The sequence below is a fragment of the Grampus griseus genome, assembly GCF_964374135.1.
Source record: "Grampus griseus genome assembly, chromosome: 3".
Taxonomy (NCBI): domain Eukaryota; kingdom Metazoa; phylum Chordata; class Mammalia; order Artiodactyla; family Delphinidae; genus Grampus; species Grampus griseus.
The window spans coordinates 156,836,236-156,859,425 of record NC_139019.1 but is presented as its reverse complement, the minus strand read 5'-3'; positions in this window follow the sequence as shown (position 1 = coordinate 156,859,425).

The following is a 23,190-nucleotide window of genomic DNA, read 5'->3' as shown; positions in this document are numbered from 1 at the left end:
CATTGTGTAGATTCCTCCAAAAGACGAAACTGCAGCAGCGCAAAGTGACAAGGTCAAGAGGTCCAAGAATTGACACAGGTGTTAAGGATGGTGGTTGGGGCTGTGAGTCATTCCCAAAAGAGCAGCTTTATGATCGATGGCCCGTTTCTGGACGAAGCCTCTCAAGATGGGAGTCACTGGCCTTTGGTGCTGCTGGCCTCTTGTGTTTCTGTGAGCTTGGGGGCGGCCTGCCTGGCTGGTAGCCGGCGCTTACAGAGCCCACTAAAGAGGGCTCGCTTCAACCAGTTTGCTTGGCGTCCCTCCTCCCATCTATCTTCTCTCCATGCCCTGGCTGGTCTCTGAGGAGGCGCTGTGCCTGCACTGCCCCATGTCAGGGGTCTGTGGGTTGGACTTCTCCCTGATGAGCCCTCCACCTCCTGCTTCTGCCGAGTGAAATTGGGGAGCTGCCCCAGTTTCCCACAGCTGGAGATCCAGCTACCCGCTTTCCTCCTCTGCAGAGAGCTGCTGGGAGGCCTGTCCGTTCTGCTCTCAGTTGGCTGCCTGGAGACTGATGTGTAGACAGGGCTGGGGTGCAGGCCAGAAAGGTGGTACCCCCCTGGGTGCCCAGTGCTGGGGAGAGACGGGAGGTTCTGATACCAGCATGGAGTTGCTTGCTTTCTGACGGTATGTGGGTAGAATTCTCAGCGCATGAGCTGTGTCTCCCTTTCTCTCACATACTCTCTACATAAGAATGACGAGCAGAGGGGTGGGAAAAGCTGCCTGGTTGTGTATGGGAGAGTTAAGGGGTCATCCTCTTGGCAAGCTGTAGGACCTTGGCCAAGTGGCGCTCATAAATAATCCTGACTCCTCAGATCAGGGGTAACACTAGGGGTGCCTCTGGCCCCCTCCCTGGCTCTAGTTTGAGATGCAGTGGGGACACAGGAAGGAGCTGCCGGCCTGTGTCCAGCAGGCCAGGAATGTCTCCAGCATGGATGGCCTTTGATTCCAGTAAGATTTGGCTTCTCACTTAGCAGCTCCTCTGAATGTCCAGTGGTGAAAGTTCTGTGTTGCCTGCTGGGCTGTACCGATCCCTGCCATTTCCTCACTGAAGTCATCTCCCACCCTCTGCTCCCTGCTGACTGGTCACAGTGGCCTCTCTATTGTGGGCCCTTGTGCTCTGTGGAATAATGTTCCTCTTCCAGACACTAGTGTATCCCATGGCCCCAGGCACTCAGATCCTTCTATCAGGGAGGGCTCAGAGGTCACTTCCAGTAGTTGACTAGACAGTACATTGTGTGCTACCATATGACATGGCAATTCCAGCCCTGGGTTGGCGTGCCAAAGGGACACCAGCATGGTTCCATGGGGTAATGTGCACAGGACGGCTACTGAATCTTGTCTGCAGCCTCAAGAAGCTCGAGGTGACCCAGGTCCCTGTTACTGAGGTAGCAGAAAGGTGGATATGGGGGATACCAGCATGGGGAGCAGTGCAGTAGAACTGTTTCTGCCAACATGACATGGGCACAGGGGTGCCCCAACCTGATTTTCATGTCCAAGAGGTGCAGAGAACGCCAGGGAAGCTGGTCTGCTGACAATGTCCTTGATGCAGATGTAGCTTTTTCCCAGGGTATGACCTGCTGGGGAGGGTGGGACAGACCTCATGGCTATGGCCAGTCCTGAGGCTGAGCTCTGTGCAGACCTATGGATTGATGCCCATTCTCTTGCCGTTGTTGGTAGGATGTCCCCCTAGCGCTGCCCTGCCATGGGGGACGGGGGTGGGGGTGGAGGGGTCAAGGAACACAAGAATTATACCCACAGCGGTTTGATGAGAATGCTGCCATTACTTTTCTGCCACCAGCTGACAGGCTGAGGACTATCTGGTGTTGGGAATGGTTTTCTCAGGTGAGATGGTTGGGCTTATAAAAATGCCTCCTCTACTCAACCAAGTGTCCCATGGCCAGAGTCAGCACAGATAGGCGGAGCAGTAGAAGATGTCTGCAGTGCCCAGACCAATGTGGTTCGTACCGAAACTGCAAGGAGCTCCTGCAAATTGTGAAGAGCCAAAAGTGACTGGAGTAAAATAACACGGCAGAGGTGTGGACAAGCAAGTGCGTAAGAGGAACCAGAGGGCTCAGAAACCCAGGAGGAGATGCTCAAACTCCTTAGTTTTTGGAGCAATCACATGTCCATAAAAGTAATGACTCACACTGTTGGGCTGTTGGAGATGGGAAAGCTGCCACCATTTGTCCCGTGCACTGCTGCTGCGTTCTGCAGCACTGCTGCCAGGTGTCATCAGATTTAGGGCATGGTGACCCTGGACCCAGTGACCCACTCACAGGTGTTCCTTAGTCCTCTCCAGGCCCACAGGGGGATGCACCCTCAGGCATCCTCAGCACCATTGTCTTGGGGGTGGGGAAGACGAGCCAGTGCCCCTCAACGGGGGAGGTGGAAGGTCAAACGGGGGATGGAGGCTATAGAGTATGCTGAAGCCCAGAGATACAGAGGAGCTTGGCACATAGAGACATAGTGGAGCTTAGGGCACAGAGCTGTGGCACCATGCTGCAAACAAAGTGAAGTATAAAACAGCACTGTTTACCTAAACGTGTGCACATAGAACACTTCATGGAAGAATGCTTCAAACTTATAAATGGAACCCATTAGGGTAGTTTCCTACCGGAGTGGGGAATCCTGTTGGAGTGGGGAATAGCAACAAACAAAAGGTAAAGAACCAAGGTGACACACAGCACTGTGGGGTAGAAAATGGGAAGGGGAGATTCTTTGGTCATCCTGAGACCACCCTAACTCAGGACTTGACGTTAGGGAAGGAAGTTAGATTCCAGGGTACTTCAGGTCACTGGCGTTTCTGTAGTAGCTAGCTAGTTCTGTAACTAGCTCCCTATCAAATCTGGGTGTCTGGTGTGTGTGAAAGGAGCCTTAGAAGTTTGGGAACGTTAAGGTGGTATGCATGCTGGAAAAAGTTGGAGGCCCCTATATATGAACAAAGAATTCTTATTTTAATGTGCAAGCACATTGGTTCGATCTTACAGACTCAGTGGGTGTCTGGCCATCCACCTCATTCAAATTTCAGGGGACCTTCCTCCAGATTCTCATTTTGAGACTTCCGGAGGCTGTGCCCTCCCACCTTGGAGTGTCTTCATTTCTTTTTACTTGTTTATCGAGCTCCAGTGATGGCAGCTTCGAAGCCCTCTGCCCTGGACCTCTGTGCTTCATTCTCCCTCGGGTGTGGGAGGAGTGGAGCCAACTGTTTTCACCATGTTCAAAATGGCCTCAGTGCACACCTAGTGTTTTCTCAAGGGAAGGCTGGTGCCTGCGAGGGGATGAAATGCCACAAACTAGGTAACAGCTGAACTTACTCAGAAAGTGAGGTTCCCACAGGTATCATGCTGGACAGAGGGAAGCACTCTGGGGGTGCCGCAGAGGCACCCCGACTCCTCTTCAAGTCAGGTGGTACGAAGTTGAGGTGCTTCATTTCCTAATTGAATCTTAGTCAATTTGGAGACGGATAATTTAAATGAGACAAAAATCCTTAAGGCTTTTTTTTTTTAAAGATAACCTTTTGGACTCTAGGGGTTAATTAAACCTTCGTTCCTGAAGAAGGATGTGCCACTTCTACTAGACAAACAAGTCTTCAAGTATTTGTAAAACTATTTAGAAATGAAAAGATGTGCATTAAACATTGTCATCAATACAACAAATGATCGAGTAAGTCAATCAGTCAGAATTAAACTTTCACAGGCCACGGTAACAATTAAGGAAGAAAGGAGTCTGCGGAAAAGGCAGCCACGAGAGGTTGCTCGGGTTGTTTTGTGAAAAACAAAGAGTAGGCAGATTTGAAAAGAAGTCAACAGAAAACCCAACACATTGGTCATAGATACAAAGACTCCTCACGTCTCGTATTTGTCAGTAGAAGACTCTCCTTTTGTAAAATTTCTCAATCCCACATCTTGTATCAACCACTGATTTCGTTCAGTGACCCAGAATGGTGTCTCTTCCTCCGCACGAGCAACCTCTCCTGGTTGCTTTTGCCACAGACTCCTTTCTTCGTTAATTGTAAAGATTTCATCCTCACGCTTAGGCTGCTGGACACCACTCGTCTGCCTCTGGAGAGCTAGCAGGTCTGCGGGGGCTTCCCCGGCACCTTGACCCGGGGCTAGGCTGAGCTCAGGGCTGACCGCACCTCTGCGGAGATCTGGCCATCCACGCGTTCCGCCACCTCCCGGGGTCTGCCGCCCACCAGTAAAGGCGACATTCTTGGGCAAGACCAGCCTGTCGTCGGTTCGGTGTTTCTGCGGCTCCTGGAAGGCCACTCTCGGCCGCAGCCCGGCGGGGCGTCTCGCGCTCCCCCTGTCCCGTAGGGGCCACCAGCATCGGAGGAAACCGGAGCGTGAATAGGGATCTGAGGAGTGCGGCCTAGCCAAAATGCCCATTCCCCTGCCTTCCAGCCGGCAGAGGCAACCGGGCAGCCCTCGGGCCCTCGTAGACAGTACAGTCGGCAACGAAGCGCGTACACGAGCGCACAAAGCACAACACTGCGTTCTGCGCCCTGGCTCCCGGCCCGTATGCAAATGAAGCGACTTTTCAGGTCTCGTCTGATTGGACAAGCCACAGGGCTGGTAGCAGAGGAGCCAGTGGGGCTGCGAAACTGCAGAGCGCCTTTATCCTATTGGTGGTCGCAGCATGCGGCAGCGTACTCCCCGAGTATAAAAGCTACCGGCCGGCGCTTGACTCAGAGAAGTCTGGTTGTCAAAGCAGGGAGGTGCGCGCCGCCTGCTGTTGGCCATCCGCAGCGGCCAGGAGCTCAACAAGCTGCTAGGCCACGAGCCCATTGAGCAGGATGGTGTCTTGCCCAGTATCTAGGCCGTCCTGCTGCAACACCAAAGGCTCTTTTCAGAGCTACTCACGTAGCCAGGAGAAGAGCTATGATATATCGTTTCCTCTTTCTTCTGCCCTTATCCTTTCTTGCCTCTGCGCAACTGAAGTCTGAGAGTCAAGGTTGGTGCACGAGCTGGCAATGGCCCTGGCCCTTAAGTAGCAAAGGTGCCTATCACCATTGGCCACAGCAGGCACTTTGGACCTGGGCCATGGAAGCACGTTTTGTGCCTTAGTCCTCTGTGAGAATGCTGTGTGGGGTCGGAGGCACACGTGGATATGTTGTATCAGGGGCATGGAACAGGTTTCCCGGGGGCCCCGTCTGAGGGATACCTTCTGTGGCCCAGGGCCCTCTGGTCTGCAGCAGGCACCGAGCACCTGGGCAGAAGTCACCCCTGGGAAAGAGCTTGGCTCAGTGTGGGCTCCACCCTCCTACTGCTTCACGCAGACCTTTACCGCCAATGCTTCTTTTAATGACCCCATCTAGGACACAAAACTTTCTGTTAGCTTGTGATGGGGTTCAGGACACACTACAGCTGAACATGGCACCTTGGCATATTGAATATCTTAAGCTGAGGAGTTTGAGAAAATGGCAGAAGAAGGAAGGTCACTCTGACCTCCCCCCACCTCACCCTTCTCCCATAGGCCATAAATCCTCACTTGAGATCCTCCCAATACCCAGAGGAAAGGAGCATCCTTATCTCCAAAGATGAAGGGACTCTGACAAGAATCTGAACAAACAGGGCTTGCTAAGTTTCCTGCAGTTCACTACACTTACCTCATCTTCCTTACCTGTCATATTTACCCACAACTGTCTACTCTTCATCAAACTCAGCATAAAATACTCAGGTCTAAAGAAAACCTTTCCTTCTTTCACTCACTTGCCTTCTTTTCCCCATCACGTTGTAAATTATACAACTAAGAACCCTAACTAGGTAGAGCTGGCCCTTCAAAGCGGCCATGGCCTGAAGGAAGTATGGCACAAATGACCTCAGAGGTGAGACCTAATCCAGTCTCCTGGAGTCTTGGCCCAGTACTGCCTGTGGAGTCCATGTGCCCTGTTGGGACGAGGGAGGCAAATTAAGGGGAGAGAAAGGTAAGGCCAGAAAATGTGTGAGCTAACAAGATGGTCTTTTGTGCAGAAGGGCCACAATTGTTTCTACTAGGATGCAGAAACTGCCATCCAGGCAACCTTCCTCTGTTCTGCTGATTTCCAGTCCCTGGTCACACAAGTGTCTGAGCTCTTCCAGAATCTTCCCCTCGCTTGGGATGTGTGTTGGCTGATTCTGAATTTCGACAGAGCCTGAGAAGTTTGTAGGTGCCTGTTGCTAGCCTCTTTCCTAGCTAAGAAATCTAGGAACACAAGGCAACTCACCAGCCTGTGCAAAAGGGGGCTTTTTAAAAAACCAAAGACATGAAGATTCGTGGCAAATTGGTCATCCTGTAAATGTCCCCAAGCTGATCTCTGGAGTACGGGATGGCAGTAATGTTTGTGTGTGTGTGTATGAGGCCTAATTCCCGTAACGTAAAGTTAGCCGTTTAAAAGTGAACAATTCAGTGGCATTTAGCACATTCACGATGTTGTGCAACCACCACCTCAATCTAGTTCCAAAACATTTTCATCACCCCGAAAGAAGCAGTCACACCCCACTCCCCTCTCAAGACTGAGAGACATGGGAAGGCTGGAACTCAATAACTCTTTCTTTCCTGGAGATGTTCTGAGGAGCGGGAATCACGCAGAAGGGAGAGCACCGGGCAGAAAACCCAGAGCTTCCCAGTATGATCCTGAGGGTCTCAGACAGTGATGCTCATTCTGCTCAGCTGTATTCTTCTTAACGGGGAGATTTCAGGCCTCAGCTTATTGCCTTCTTCAACCTGAGCTGTCTGCCCTGTGTCAACTTTGCATGCCTGCCTAAACACAAGTCATTTCCCTGGGAATCTCTTAGGTTTGCGAATAATCCTGGCTCTAGGAAACACTAGGCTGTTCTGAACTCTGGAAATGTCCCAAGTGCAGGAACTTCTGTCCCCATAGAATTTGGGGTGCACCTACCTCCTGGCATGGCATGTGGATGTGTTCACTGATGAAATAAAATTCGTACTTTGTGGAAGACAAGAGAAATTTAAACATAAAATTTGTTCTCTGCCCCTTTGGGCCTCCTCCATCCCATTTAGTGTGTATTGTGCACCTGCATTAACCAGACCTCCTTAGGAGATAACATTCCTTCTTAATCTCGTAAGGGGTCATGATGAGCCACTACTTGCTTTGTACCTGCAGATCTGGACTGTGTAAACTGTTAATATGTCATTTGACATATAACCTTTTGTCTCAGAAACTGTGCTTGACTGCTAACGGGAAGAACTGTCCTCAGAGCTTTCTGAGAGACTGTCTCTTGGGTTATAATCCTCAGGTTGGCTTGAATAAAGTTGACTATTTTTTCATTGACATCACTATCCCGGAAGCTTTCTGAGCCCTCTCTTTTGGGTTTTTATGAAGGCATCATTACATAGGCATGATTTGATTAAATCATTGGCCATTGGTGATTGATTCAACCTCTAGCCCCTCTCCCCTTAGGTCAAGGGTGCAGCTAAAAGTTCCAATCACATGGTTGGTTCCCCTGGCAACCGGACTCTATCCTAGGTGCTTTCCAAAAGTCACCTCATTAACACCTTTACCCCTGTCATTACAGGAAGGTCTCAGGGTTTTAGGAGCTCTGTGCCAAAACCTGAGGGGCAGAGACCAATATATATTTCTTATTATGTCGCACTTCTCTTTGCAACTTTAGTGTGCTCTTTTAGGAAAAAAAAAACATAAACAATTCTGCTGCATCAATTCTATTATGAGTCTGCCCTCCTATAGACACAGTTGGGGCCTGCATCCCTTCTCGTTGGACCCCTAGAATAGGCTCCTGCGTCGCTCTCGTGCTCCTTTCTCCATAGGGCCAATGGAGCATCCCACTCCCCACCAGCCCTTCCACAGTCTCCTGATGCTTCAGGAGAACCTTCAAAGGCCTTTCTGGGCCTCCCTCCCAGCACTTTCTCCACCACATCCTCACTCTCCCCACAGTTGCTCAGGGATCCCCAGCTCCAGGTTCTTGCTGTCCTCCCTGCTCTGCGAGTGTCCTCTGCACACACTTCTCCTGCCTCCCCTCAGTCTGGAACTCCTACCTCCCCTCCCTAAGGACCTACAGGCTGATAGGCATTGAGAGTCCCCAGGTCATTCCCTGCCTTGCACTTGGTTTATCCTTTAGAAGCACTTGGCCCTTGGAGGTACCAGAACTTTGCATGCAATGAAGTTCATTCGTGGACAGACCTGTTCCCCTTGCTGACCTAAGGGACCAGCAGTGGTCTCCCACAGCATCTGGCCATTACTTAGTAGACTTGGTTTGGATTAAGAGGGGTCCCAGGCTTTCTCACACAGTGGAATGTCATTCGTCTTTGAAAAGAAGGAAATTTTGACACATGCTAGAGGTGAACCTTGAGAACAGTATGTTGAGTTGAATAAGCCAGTCACAAAAGGACAAATACTGTGTGATTCCGTGTGTATGAATGAGGTCCCTAGAGCAGTCAAAGTCATAGACACAGAGAGATCCAGGGGCTCAGGGATGGATGGGAGTCATTTTTAAATGGGTGTAGAGTTTCAGTTTGGGAAGATGAAAATGTTCTGGAGATGGATGGAGTGATGGTTGTACAACAATGTAAATGTACTTAATGTCGCTGAGCTGTATACTTAAAATGGTTAAAATGGTAAATGTTATGTATATTTTATCTCAGTAAAATAAAGGTGGCACAGTGTACTTTGCCACAAGACTGGCTTTTCAAGATTCTTCTCCTTGACCCATGTCTTGGGTTTCCCCTGGGAAGCTGATTCTGAAGTCCATGCATGTGGTTTCCCCAGGGACACTGTGGGCACAGCATGGTGGGGATGGAGATCAGGCTGGAAGCATCACCACATCTCCTCTGAGCTCTGGGGCTGGGCAACCCTGTAGAACTGTCCCAAATGGAGGAAGCTACTATAGTCCAGTCCATGCATGAAAAGTTCCTGTAGCGTCATCTCATTTCTGTGTTTGAAACATCTTGTTTTCTATTCTATTCCGTTTAGAAATCTGTTGATCACTATCCACTAAATGGATTTGAGAAGCCGCGAATGAGCTGTCACCTACATCTGGGAAATTCTGCATGAGGGGAGTGGGCAAGGAGGGACACTTCGGGAGGTCCGGAACACTCAGTCTCATCTCATTCTGTGGTTGGTTTTACTGGCTTATGTGCCAGAAGCAACATGCGGCTCAACAGGACAGGAAGGAGATTGGGAGGGGGCATGTCAGGTAGAGAGATGGTGCTCCCTCAGAGATTGCAGGGGAGGATCCTTCCTGACTCTTCCGGCTTCTGATGGCCCCAGTATTCCCAGGCTGCGGCCCAGTCACCCCAAACTCTGCTTCTGTCATCATGTGGCCATCTCCACGTGTCTCCTCTCTTTTCTTATAAGGACACTTGTCATTGGATTCAAGGCCCACCCTAATCCAGGGTCATCTCATCTCAAGATCCTCATCTAATTATATCTGAAAAGACCCTTATTCTAAATAAAGTCATCTTCCCAGACTCATGGATGTGTCATTTTGGGGAGTCACCATTCAACCCACTAAACAGGGTATATTAGCACCAATCCTCTTGGCCATCTTTTGAGGAGGGCATATGTACCTAAAGCCCCCATTTCACAGATGAGGAGACCAAGGCAACGCCGACACACATAGCTACTCTGGTCCTGCATGTTTGTTTCTTCTGTTCCTTCCATCTGAAATGCCTTTCCCTGGCTTCTCTGACTTTGTATACACACTGTCCCCAAATCAAGCCTTATGACACTATACCCTTAGTCAATACCGTGGGGACCATGGCTGGATAGAGGAAGCTGATTAACCATGAATAGCAGTCCCCACCATAAATACTGCAGCCATCAGAGATACCAGGGCTGTGCCCTCCCTGAGGGAGCTTTCTGGACAAAGGGACCTCCAGCCCTGGCTCTGAGACACACCTCACGTTACTGGGATTGCCCTCGTTCTCGAAATCATAGGTTCATTGAGGGTGTCCCCAGTCCAGGTTTCATTTTCATAATTCATTCATTCCTCTGTATTCCACATTTTGGGGGGTGTCAATAAACATTGTTGAGTGAACAGGTGACCCCACATGCTCATCCTGGCAGATGATGGCAACATCTTTCTCCCCACCCCTCAGAGCAGATTTTAAACTTTCAGGGGAATGAGAAGCAGTCTGAGAACTGTTATGGGCTGACTGTGTCCCCCCAAATCCACGTGTTGAAGCCCCAATCCCTAGGACCTCAGAATATGACTACATTTGGATATGGGGCCTTTAAAGGGTGATTAAGGTGAAATGAGGTAATATGGGTAGGCCCTAATCTAATATGACTCCTGTTCTTATAATAAGAGGAGATTAAGACACAGACACACACAGAGGGACAACTATTTGAGGACACAGGGAGAAGATGGCCGTCTACAAGCCAAGGAAAGAGGCCTCAGGAGAAACCTGCCCTCCCACACCTTGATCTCAAACTTTCAGCCTCCAGGACTGTGAAATAATAAATGCCTGTTGTTTAAACCATCCAATCTTTAATATGTGTTTTGCAGCCCAAGCTGACTGATATAAGAGTTTATTAAAAATGAAGATTCCTGCCCCCTCCCATGGAACTGATCTAGTAGGTCTGTAGTGGGACCCAGGTTCTGAATCGCCTCATGCATGCTCCTAGGTCCCCGGAATCCACTCTGAGAAACATTGCATTCCAGCTTGGATTCACAGGGGAAAAGAAGTAATAGGATAAGGTGGTGCTTCTCAGTCTTTATTTCATCTTCGCCCCCCTAAGACTTTTTAGACATTATGTTTTTTCTAACTGTCCCCATCTCCATGAAATTTTCACACCACAGATACACTGGGTATCTGTTTATGCACTGGGCCTTTGGAGGGCCACAACCCACTGTGTATCTGATTTCAGCCCCAAGAATCAATTTTTGCCCCCATGGGAGGGATATTGCCCTCATTGAGAATGCATGGAACGGAAAAAATTGCCATAATTTTTGCATGAGGAAAGTGTTGCCTGAAAACATCTCACCTGTGGTATTGGGAGCTCCATCTCATACTACTTATGCATTTGCAGCAGTACCAGGATGCATTTTGGGATCACATAGAGCAGCATGGCCAGTGGTGGGTGGGTGCTCAGGGCTGAAGTAAGTAGATTTGAGGTCGAGCGTTCTGGCTCTAGAGCTAGACTGTCGTGAAGCCTGGCTCTCTTGGGTTCTTTATCTGTACGAGTGAGACCCTGATGCTTACATGCAAAGTTGTTGAGAGGTTAGAATGCGTGCTGCAAAGGGCTCAGTGTTCCACCTACATACTCCAGGTGGTGGTATTTTCCCCATTCTGGTTTCATCCTAATCAGGAGAGATCCAGGTTTCACTTGGTCTCAGGCACTGAGTGTCCTCAGGTGGTGTTTTCATTATATCTGACATGAAACCATTAGATCTGCTTGTTAGGTCATTTGGGGAACCCTAGATTCCATCTGCCTATAAAGTAATGGAAACCTGCTTTGGATTTGTGTGACAAGAGATTTGCCTCCTTCTGGCTCACAGGAAGGAGATCAGTGTCTGCTTGGGAAACAGTTCCTCACATCTGCTGTCCATGGGCACAGGAATCCCTTAGGCAGCTGCTCACTCAAGGCCCTCACCATCTTTAAGGACTTGCTGGCAACTGGCCTTAGGTGTCCTGCCTTCTGTGGCGCAAACCAGCCTAATCTGCCTGCAACAAATAGGGCAGGTGCAGCTCAGGGCATCAGCAGAGAGCCCCTTGTGTGTTTGGATGCGAGAACATCAGCCTGTTCAACTTAACCATGAACAAGGCAGATTTCTCTTGAAATTCCCACTAGATTTTATATATATATATATATATATATATACACATATATGTATATATATAAAGAGAAAGAATTTATATATATATAATTTACATATGTATATATATAGAGAATTTACATATATATATATATAGAATTTATATATATAGAATTTTTACATATACATAGAAATTATATATATAACATTTATATAGAGAGGGAATTTTTAAATATATATACAGGGAATTTATTTATACATGTGCATAGAGAGAATTTATATATATATCTAGAGAGGGAGAGGAAAAATTTATATATAGAGAGAATTTATATATGTATATATGCATAGAATTTATATATAGAGAGATAATTTATATATATGTAGAATTTATGTAGAGATAATTTACATATAAAATACATATTGAGAATATTATAAAATATTTGTATAAGTAAATTGAGATACTGATCTACATCTATATAAAATGAGAAATATATATAAATATATATATATTTATGTATTGTCTTAGTCCACCTGGGCTGCTATAACAAAAATACCATAGACTATGCAGCTTATAAAAGACATTTACTTCTCACAGTTCTGGAGGCTGGGAGTCCAGTGTCAACTTGCTGGCAGATTTGGGTTCTAGAGAGCGGCCACTTCCATTGATGGCCATCTATTTGCTGTGTTCTCATGTGGTGGAGGAGTGACAGAGCTCAGTGAGTTGCTCTTTAATAAGGGCACTAATCCCATTCATGAGGGTTCCACCCCATGACCTAATCACCTCCCAAAGGTCCCTTCTACAAACACCATCACACTGGGGGTTAGGATTTCAACATAAGATTTTTGGGGACACACAAACATTCCGTCTATAATATATATTTATCTATGTATATATTGTATATATTTCTAAATTGATCAGAGGGGGTTTCACTAACTGCTACTCATCAAGCGCAGCAGGATGAAATGAGAGGAAAGGTGCACAATGACATTGCAAATCACCTGAGCACAGCGCTCATGAAATGGTGAACCATTCCCTAGGCACTCTGATGCACAGGACTGATTCAGAGCTCCAGAAAGTGAGTGCAAAAGAATGGTGGGTGAGTGGGGAAAAACATTCCCTGTGTATCTCTCTTTATTCTCCACGACTACCACACTCAACACGTCTGACACCAGTTATGTGAGGGTTTTCCCCACACCAAGCGATTCTCTGTGACACCAGAGGGGTGTCCTAAAATTTAATTCAATTCTGACACTAACTGGAGTTGGTGCAGACCACACAAACGAAGCGCATTGTCTCACAAGATTGCTCCCACTTTAGATGCCACTCACAAATAATAGGGCCCCCACATTACCCACAACTTCTGTCTGTCTTGGCTGTAAATCAGAGGTTCCCATTCAAACGTTTGCTAGAACAGCTTATAGAACTCAGGAAACACTTATATTTACTTTTTTATTATATAATAAAGGATGTGATAAAGGACACAGATGAAGAGGTACATGGGGCAAGGTCCAGAAGGGTCCCAAGAGCAGGAGCTTCTATCCTCATAGAGTTGGGATGTACCACCCTCCGGGTACTTGGATGTGTTCACCAATCCAGAAGCTTGCCAACCTCTACTATTGGGATTTTAATGGCGGCTTTGTCATGTAGCCATGATAGATCATTAACTCCATTTTCAGCCCCTCTCCCCTCTCTGGAGAATGGAGCATGAGACTGAAAGTTCCAAGTTTCTAATGATGATTTTGTCTTTCTGGTGACCAGCCCCCATCCAGGAGCCCACCCAGAGTAGCCTCATTAGAACAAAAGATATTCCTATCACCCAGGAAATTCCAAGGGATTTAGGAGTTCTGTGTCAGGAATTTGAGTCAAAGACTAAATGTTAGAACTAAAAATTCTCCTAGCACCTCTATTTACAGGGGTCAGGAATGTGGAGCAAAGATCAATATACATATTTCTTTTTTTAATATAAATTTATTTATTTTTGGCTGCATTGGGTCTTCTTTGTTGCACGCGGGCTTTCTCTAATTGCGGCGAGTGGGGGCTACTCTTTGTTGCGATGCGCGGGCTTCCCACTGTGGTGGCTTCTCTTGTTGCGGAGCATGGGCTCTAGGCGCATGGGCTTCAGTAGTTGCGGCGAGTGGGTTCAGTAGTTGCAGTGCGTGCGCTCTAGAGTGCAGGCTCAGTAGTTGTGGCTCACGGGCTTAGTTGCTCCACGGCATGTGGGATCTTCCCGGTCCAGGGATTGAACCCGTGTCCCCGGCATTGGCAGGCAGATTCTTAACCGCTGCGCCACCAGGGAAGCCCAATATATGTATTTCTTATTATTTTACAGCAGGGAAGAAAGGAAGAGGGAAGGTCCCAGAAACAATGCCATTGAGGGAAAGTCTAGTCTGCTTGTGGATCTCCAGGACAAGCCCATGAACTTGGCATAAAAATCCTGGAGTGTTGTACCAGGCTGAAAGTTAATGGCTGTAGTGAAAGACGCACAGGCTGGCACTACAAGACTAGGATGGGGAGACATTTTAATTTTATTTGTGTGACTATTGCATGTCACTATGCCAAGGGTTCTCCAGGCCTCGTGGAGTTTAGGATTAGAGCAATGGGCAGACACAGAAGCAAGGGCTGGGGACCAATATTAACCAGGCTGTCACAGGTCACATGAGACCACAGGAGTGGAGGGGGAACGTTGCCCAGGGCCCCTAGAGACAGAGCACTAACACTTTGATTATACATTTCTCAATCAAGCATTTGGACATATATTTTGGCTGTAAACTGGTTTTTAATTTCCAAATCCCAATGGACTTAAAACCCTGCTCTGATGGCTGAATGATGTGGACCTGACTGGAAAAGAAAAAAATGACCAAGTGTGTGTGTGTGTGTGTGTGTGTGTGTGTGTGTGTGTGTGTGTGTGTGTAGAGAGAGAGAGAGACAGAGTTATTTTAAGGAAATGACTTGTTTGATTGTGGGGCTGTTAAGTCTGAAATCTACAGGGTAGACCAGTAGCCTGGAGACCCAGGGAAGAATCCAAGTCCAAAGGCCATCTGGAGGCAGAATTCTCTCTTCCCTGGGGAATCTTAGTCTTTGTTCTTAAGGCCTTCAACTGATTGGATGAGGCCCACCCACATTATGGAGAGTCATCTGCTTTACTCAAAGTCTACTGATTTAAATGTCAATCATATCGTGAAAAAAATACCTTCATAGCAAATCTAAACCGGTGTTTGACCAAATATCTGGGCACCATGGCAAATTGACAGATAAAATTAACCGTCACAAGGAGTGAAATGTCAGTAGGTCGAAAGGCCTCAGGATTCAGAAAGCTGGGAAAAGGTGAGGAGACAAGAAGCTAGACTCAAGGGCTCTTTGTCAAAGCTTCCATTGTTGCCATGCTCCATTGTTTCCTGGTTAAAGTGAAACAAAAAAGTTAAAAGCAATTAATCAATCAATTAAAAAAAAAAACAGCAAGACTTAGAATCTGAGAGATGCCACACAACAGACTTATTCTGGAGCAGGAGTCCAGACACCGGACTGAATGCGGGCTCTACCATTTGGCTACCAGTCCTTCGAGCATTTCTGGAGGGGACTGGCCCAAGGAGAGAGGTTCAGGAGACTCTTCCAGGCTCCCATCTCATGCCCTCAGGTCTACCAGAACCTGCTATGCCTAGCCAAGGAGGGAGGGCCAGATCCTGAGCTGGAATTGTGGTGGTGGTTGGTCAAGCTTCCATGGAGAAGCCCTGAGGTCCGCAAAGAGTTCTGAATACCTTTGTTCTGGAGGTGGCTCTCTGCTTCCCCTACTCTACAAGGGCCTGATAGGATCATCCTTGGCTGTTGACATGCACCATGAGACGCAAGGCCGACCTGGTCTTCACTACAGTCCAGACACCTTCCATCCCAGCCACTGACCCCCATCCCTTCATCCCGAGCCTTACCCCACCTCACCCCAGTGATCTCAGCAGGAACCCATCTGCACCCAGCCCCCGCCACACAAGACACCACCCCTTGAACTCTCCGCCCACTGGCCACTGTGGACCTGATCCCAAGAGAGAGGTCAGTCCCCCACCCCTGGCCCTGGCCTCTGAGACCCTGAGCCCACAACCCACCATACTCACCTTGCCATCATCCTGGGCATGAGATTTCAAGCAGGGATTAGGACTGCTCCTGTCCTGGCACGGCTGGCCCTGTCTGCCCTCAACCCTTTCATTTTACTTATGATAAACTTATGCCTTCAGACCTCCCATTCCCTGGACCAGGGATTCAGTGGCGGCCAGGGAGCTGAGAGGTGGGTGCTACACACCTGCAAAGAAGTACAGAAAGACTAAGGGGTTGGGGGATGAGGGAAGGTGGGGAGACACATATGCAGCCTCCTTGGAGGCCTGGCTCCACTGCACATCCCTGCCCGGGCAGAGGGGACAGCCCTGGTGAGGGGACCTCCCAGTCTGAGACTTAGGTTTACACTGGGATATTTGGTTCCTTCATCCGCGAAGCCTGCCTGATTTGCCAGGGACAGCAAGAATGTCAGGCCAGCCTGCAAGATTCAACAAGGGTTAATTAGGCTGATTAGATGACAAGGCAGTGGGGACAAGTGAGGCTTTGTCATAGCCTTGGGGACCAGGAGCAGATCCTATTGGACCAGCCTTAGAGCCTATGGAATCCCAAGTTCTCTTCTGCTCTAGATCCTTCTGGCAGACTTTGGGGTCACTTCCTTCAGATGTGTGCCCAGGTGCCATCAGTACGGCCTTCCATGACCTTCCCACTGAAACTCCTGCCTTCCTTGTTTTCCATCTCCTTCCCTTCTGTGCATTTTCACAGCACTTAACACCACCTGATAGTTTACTTATGAACAAACTTAATTCAATTATTGAAGTTCCCATCTAGAGGATAAGAGCAGGGCTTTTAAAAAAGTTATTATTTTTTGGCATGTTTTGTTTGCTGCTCTGTCCCTGGTGCCTGCCACATCAAAGAGGCTTAAATGAATAAATGAAATGTCAGAGCCTAAGGTGATATTCACAAAATCCACTTCGTTTATAGATGAGGAAGTGAAGACCCAGAAGGTTGGAGGGCCTTGAAGTCACATACTCAAGGTCAGCTTGGTACTCATATTTGATGAACTCTTAGCTGCCGTGATGAAATAGGGAGCTACTGTATATGTGTGGAGGAGAGCTGTTCTTGGTAGGAGACCCAGGCTTCATTTCTCTGGCCACACACAGGGCCTGGAACACAGGCCTTCAAGATTGGGTTCTCTCTGACCATGGTCCACCCACCCCCTTCCCCTCTCCTCCAAACTTCTAGGTCTTGGTAAAAGTAGGGATAATATTACCAACTTTACTGGGTTGTATGTGAAGCTGCTTTGTAACAATCCGAGTATGATTTTGCATGTTGAGGATTTAGACCAGGCTCCCTTGAGGCATCTGAACATCCAACAGCTAGAACACTAGAGGTTGGAACCCCCACATCTTCTGTTTATAGGAGGGACTGGAGACGGAGTGAAAGGCCGAAATATGACAAGGGAAAACCATGAAATTGGTTGAAATATGACAAGGGAAAACCATGAAATTCGTTAGTTTCCTGGCTGAGAAAGACAGGCTACCTGCATATATGGGATTCACACCAAATAATAGCTCACTTTCTGGCACACTGTCAAGAAGTTCATGGTTAATACTTAGCGTCAAGGAAAACAAAATTCTCCCCAAACTGTGAAATGAGCAAACTGTCCTTTGTAACTTGGTTTGAAGCTTGAGAGGAATCAGAGGCAGCAGCTTGGAAGCCAAACTTGCACCGGTTGGCTTAGCTGCTCCTGTCTGTCAGGGGCTCCTGCCTGGTCAGCTGCTCCTGCCTGCAGACAGCCTGCATTCTCCCAAGGCATACTGGGCTGAAAACCAGCAGAGGGTGGGTTGACAGCCTCAGAGGCAATCTGATCATTAACACACACACACACGTTTATTTTTACATTTAATTACTTTCTTGGTTAAGAGCCAACATTCCCGGCTTCTCAGAATATGTTGCTCCATATTTCCTCCTAGTAATTGATAAGAACAAGCTATTTTTATCTTGCCTTAGACAAAAAAACTGCCATCTTCATCTGATCTGCTGCGTCCTCTTTCTTTTTTCAGCGGGCCACTTTTGTGAACATTGTCTGCCAGCTCTATCACCCCTCCATTTCATGCCCTCTCTACACTTCCACACACATTTCAACTTTTCTTTTTGCCCTGCTTGCATAGCAGTCTCTTTTCCATGGACTAACGGTTGATTTTGCTAATTTAACATTAGCAAATTAGCAGTGCCACCCAGTCACAGGAAATGTAGTATTATTTAACGTTACAACTCTTGTCCTGTGGGTGTACAATTTGCATTATGATTATGCCAAGAACGATAAAGTAGAGAAATTGGTGCGTATTCTACTATGTGTTTGAGAGATCAAGAAATGGTAGGAAGCTAGAAACTTTATCAATTAAGATATTTGTTCCAGGGCTCTGCTCTAAGTAACTGGAGAAGGGTTTTTTATTTCCTGCCTAGAGAAAGGAATAACCATGCAAACTAGGACTCCAACTAACTAAATGGCCAGGAATACCCTGCATTGCTCAATGAATTGACTTGTCAGTCTCTAAAAGCAGAGAAGTGCTGACATGACCCTTGGCGGCTTGTTGGATTCCTGTACAGGGCATAGAGTGAGACGGGCCAGGAAAGGTCCAAGTGCTCTCTGGTCGTACCTGTCCGGGCTCCCTCCAAACAATTGCAGGGGCTCCCTGTTCTTTGCCTGTCAGGGTGTTCAGCGTGGTGGGTGAGAAACACAGATGTATAAATGACAATTTGCGTTGCACTAATCTCACAGTCCAGTGGGAGGCTGGGGTGTGAATGGTCACTCAGCAGAAGGAAGAGTTTAAAAGCAATTACTCCTCCGTTGCATGGTTCCCAGTGGAGCGTGGAACTTCCAGTGTTCAGAAGAGGCTCCTGCCTCATGTCTAGAAATGTCAGGAAAATTTTCAATGGGGAATAAAAAGAGCTGTGTGTTGATAAAAGGGAAAGGCAAGGATGTTCCTGGAGTCAAGAACAGCATGGGCACATTTCCTAGTGTTTGCTTCATAAATTATATTAACCCACTCGAATCCACCCTCCAGGCACCAGGGGAGTCCTACTCCAGCTGTGAATCTCTTGCTAGTAACACAAACCCTCCGATCACCTTCATTCCTGGTGGCCAAGAAATGTCGGCACAACTCACATTTGAAGTGTCATCAAGGTTATGCATTACTGTTTTCCCTACAATTTCTTCCTGGCTTCTAACCTGGAGCATGGGGGTACCCTCAACTATGTTTGTTAAGAAAGCTTAGTATAAAACAACCACCATGCCCCCCCCACCCCCCCACTGTCGCTGTCCTCCAGATTTCCTAGGAAGGGTTCACTGTAACCAGGGAAACCACCCCAGGCCAGAGAGATGGCATAGATGCATCAGCAGAGGGAAATGTCACAGTAACTCCTTTTTCTTTCCCATGCTTGGTTATGGTTGGATACAGACAGAGCCAAGCCCAACCATCCCCCAGCTCACAGGTTGGCCTGCAGGTGGCTTCTCCGCCCCTTCTGCTTGCTGGCAGCTAGAGGAGAAATGACAGCATTTGCTTTGATGGGCCAATAAATCCCATGCCTTGACTGCTGGGTCTCACATCTTCCTCTCTGCAGAACCTATACATCTGACCTAGACAAAGAAGTTTATTTTGAACGGAGTCAGGGTTAGCCCACACCTGGAGTTCTTTTCGGCCTGTATCTGGGGGACAATTGTCCCAACGTCCACAATAAGTTCTGATTATTAGTGACTTTTCTTCCCTAGCACATCAATGATTTGTCAGCCCAATGATTTGACTTCCCGGATTCAAACCAAGACACCTAGTTATTGGAATGCAAAATGTGTCATAGTGTTGATACGGTAAGTTACTAACTGGTTCTTTTACTATTTTCTTTCTCGCAGAATATAGCTGCTGTATGCATGCCCAACCATACGCATACTCTGCCTGAGTCTTGCACCCTCAGATCCCCTCCCTCACATAGACACTACATATTGACACGGCGCCAAAATCTTCACCAGACCTTTCAGGAGGCTGGATTTCAATATGACCTTTAAAAAGCCAAATTCCCCTGCTTATATATAAAACCTATCCCAGACGACATTTTGTGTGCAAAATTCCTAATGTGAAATGTAAAAATAGCTCTAAACACAGCCCTTGGCTGTGTCTTCTGCTTCTGACTGTTTTGTTTTTCACTGGCTTCACCCACAGTGAACAGTAGCTGGGGCGGCGCTTCCAGTTTTCAGCGACTGTCACGGTGAAGTCAGCCAGCCCAAGACCCCCAGTCTCGATTTCCCGGCTTCCGGATCGACAGATTGAATAGGCTGCTTCTGCCTTTGGTGGATAAATATCCTTTTCAAACCCCACTTCCAATTTCATAAATTTCATTAAGATTATAAAAATCCTAGATCCATCCAGCCAAGTTTGGATTCACCACGGCGGCCCTCCCCTGGCCTGCGCATTCACACTGGCAGCCCGCCGTCGGGTCAGAAGCCCCTTAGACGACGCGTGCGGATCACTAGACAAAGATCACTTTGTCTAGTCCCTACCAGACAAAGCCTAGATGCAAAAGTAGTCCCGACTTGACCGAAAATACAGATTAGCCAGCACGAACCGCAGTCTAGGTTCAGTTACGTTATTTTGTGTTGTGAACTGAAGGCGACCTACTCAGCTGAGAATGAATTAACTCCCAGAACATAAGCCACTAAACATGCGTAAATTTCCAAACCCTAACGTGCTGTCTTTAAACAAAAAACATTTTGCTGCAACTCTTATCACGTTAAGCACACCCAGGGTGCTTCAACGTGGGGGTCCTCCTCTCCCCTTGAAGTTTGACCAGTGGTGGCTCTGCTATGGATAAGCCCTAGGGGAGACGCTCCGGCCAGTGCAGCCGGCCGGGCAGCCAGGAAAACGTGCTCCCACTGACCAAACGTGGACACAACCTCCGCGTCGGCCACGCGGCCACCACAGTTCATACTCAAGGGCTGACGTCCGACCATGTTCGCTGGAGAGTGGCGAACCGCGCGACCACTTAGGAACACCCAGGTTTCCTCTGAGATACCACCAACCCACAAGATCAACGCTTACACACTCCTATACGCCAAACGCAGAAATACTAAAAGCCACGTACTTATCACCTTACTTTATAAGCAGCCATCGGACCAGATTGAAAACCACAAACTCAAGGTCCGATTTCCTTGCCAAATGCCGTCCTTTAGACTCGGCGTCCTTTCCGGAGGAAAGGATGCCACAGGATGTTTTTTGCTCTTAGATTCACAATTTATACCCGGATTTAGAAAAACGAAACTGTGGCCCGGTTAACGTTACGGACAGTTAGAAAGGAAAATGACGTAAGTCAGTTTCATATTTTAACTTTACATTTCAGTTTAAAAATAAAGTAACACTCTTCTTTCAGTTAGACATATTTTATTAACTGATTAATTTCTAAAGCTCAGCCAGAGGATGAATTTTGGGGACGAGGTCAGCAAGTGACACATCCTGGCTTCTTTATAGGCGCAACTGGCCCAATGAAGGCCAACACGTTTTTTTTTTTCAGCTGTGGCGAGCTCTTCGTTTTTAAGAAAGGGAGAGCCAAATGTCATTACCTCGTTCAAAGCTTGCCTGCAATGATTGACTTCCACAAAAGTGGCTGAGACATAGACACCATAAACATCTTCTATCTTGTTGAAGAAGAAGAAGAAAAAAAAGGCTTATTTAGGGTCTTGAGAATTGCAATTTGGGAGACACAGATTTGGTAAAACCAAAAGACTGTTCTGGGGAAGAGAAAGTCAGGGGCTTATAAGGACAAAAGCCACAGATTGTTAAAGTTGCTTGACAAGAGCAAAAGTCAGGATGTATTTGTCCCTAAGGAATCATGAGTTATTTTAGGGTAAAGGTCTGAGGAGTGTCTTGAGTTTCTGGTAGATGTTCTGGATGCCTTTGTTAGGACAATAAGTGGTCAAAAGATCAGATTCTATCCAGGTTGAGATGTGCATAAGTTATACTTCCTCAGTGGATTCCTGGCTCTATTTTAGAGAGCTGTCTTAGTGATACTCCGTTTTGATCTTCCTTCCACAGCCTCCTGAAGAAGTTGACAAGAAATCTTCTTGGTAGAATGCTGCCTGGGGCAAGGAGCTCACGTCCTCACAAATCAGCCCTTTCATCATTAGGTGGTTCCACAAGTTAGAAAGGTCTTCCCTGTCTGTCTTAGGTCCCAGATACTCACCCATTCCACCAAGAGAAGAATTGCACATTGGCAATTCAAAGTGTCGGGTGCTCTTTCAACCTTGTCACTTAGATGAGCTCATTTCACCCTCTCAACAACTCTACAGAACACACGATTGCTGATTATAACTCTTACAGATAAGGAATCTAAAGCACATAAGAGATTAAAGATTTATCCCAAGTCACAAAATGTATAAGCGACTCCTGTGCAGTCTGGCTTCAGACAATCTTCCTAGTCTGCATTGGGTGAATACTCAGGCAATGGGACGACTTGTGGCTGGATCTGTATCTGAGTGCCAATTACAATGTTTGTCTGCCTTTCTCCCAGTCAGACCATCTGGGTTTGTTTTCCTCCTTTGGGTCAAAAGCAATAGTGACAGTCCTAACCAGTGTCAGTTAAACATGAGAAGATGTGTCAGTTTTAACTATGAAGATGCATCTAGCATTGGCAATCATGCGTGTGCTGGTAAAGAAAAGTCTCATCTTCTTGGGATGTTTGTAACCCAGATAGGGAGCTGAAAGACAATTTTAGATGTGTTGTAAAAATGTAAAAGAAAACTTGCACTGAATTAGTTAAACAGGCAAGGAAAACTTAATTTAAGACTATTGTAGTAGGTGAGAGGGATTGAACCTGGCACTGAATATAAGTGGGGGTTTACAGCCAACAGGTGGGTGGGGTGAGGTAGACAATGGAAAATTACTAAGAGGACCTTGGTTAGGGATCAAAGGTAGGGGGATTATTGATAGACTGGCTTAGCTGAATTCTTGCTAAAAATGGACTGGAAGGCCAGGGACATGGTCTGGTTGAGAACAGGCCTCAGAGGATCCTGACTAAAGTTTGGTTTCCTCAAAAGAGACAACTCAGGTTGGGCTATCCCTGACTGTAGAGATTCAAAACAAGAACTTTTCACGAGGTCAGACATACAGGTCATATACTTGGTGAAGCTGGCACTCAGGCCAGTGTCAGAAGATCCCCTCAGGTCAGCCTCACACAGATCACTTGCTTGCATGGACCACTGATCCAAGCTGGGTCTCACATCTTCCTGCTTACGGGTCTGACCTAGAGAAAGATTCTTGATCCCTCAGGCACGTGACAGGGGTCTGTGGGTCTGACCTGAGGGCCTCCTCTGACACTGGCCTGTGCACCAACCCTGCCAAGCAT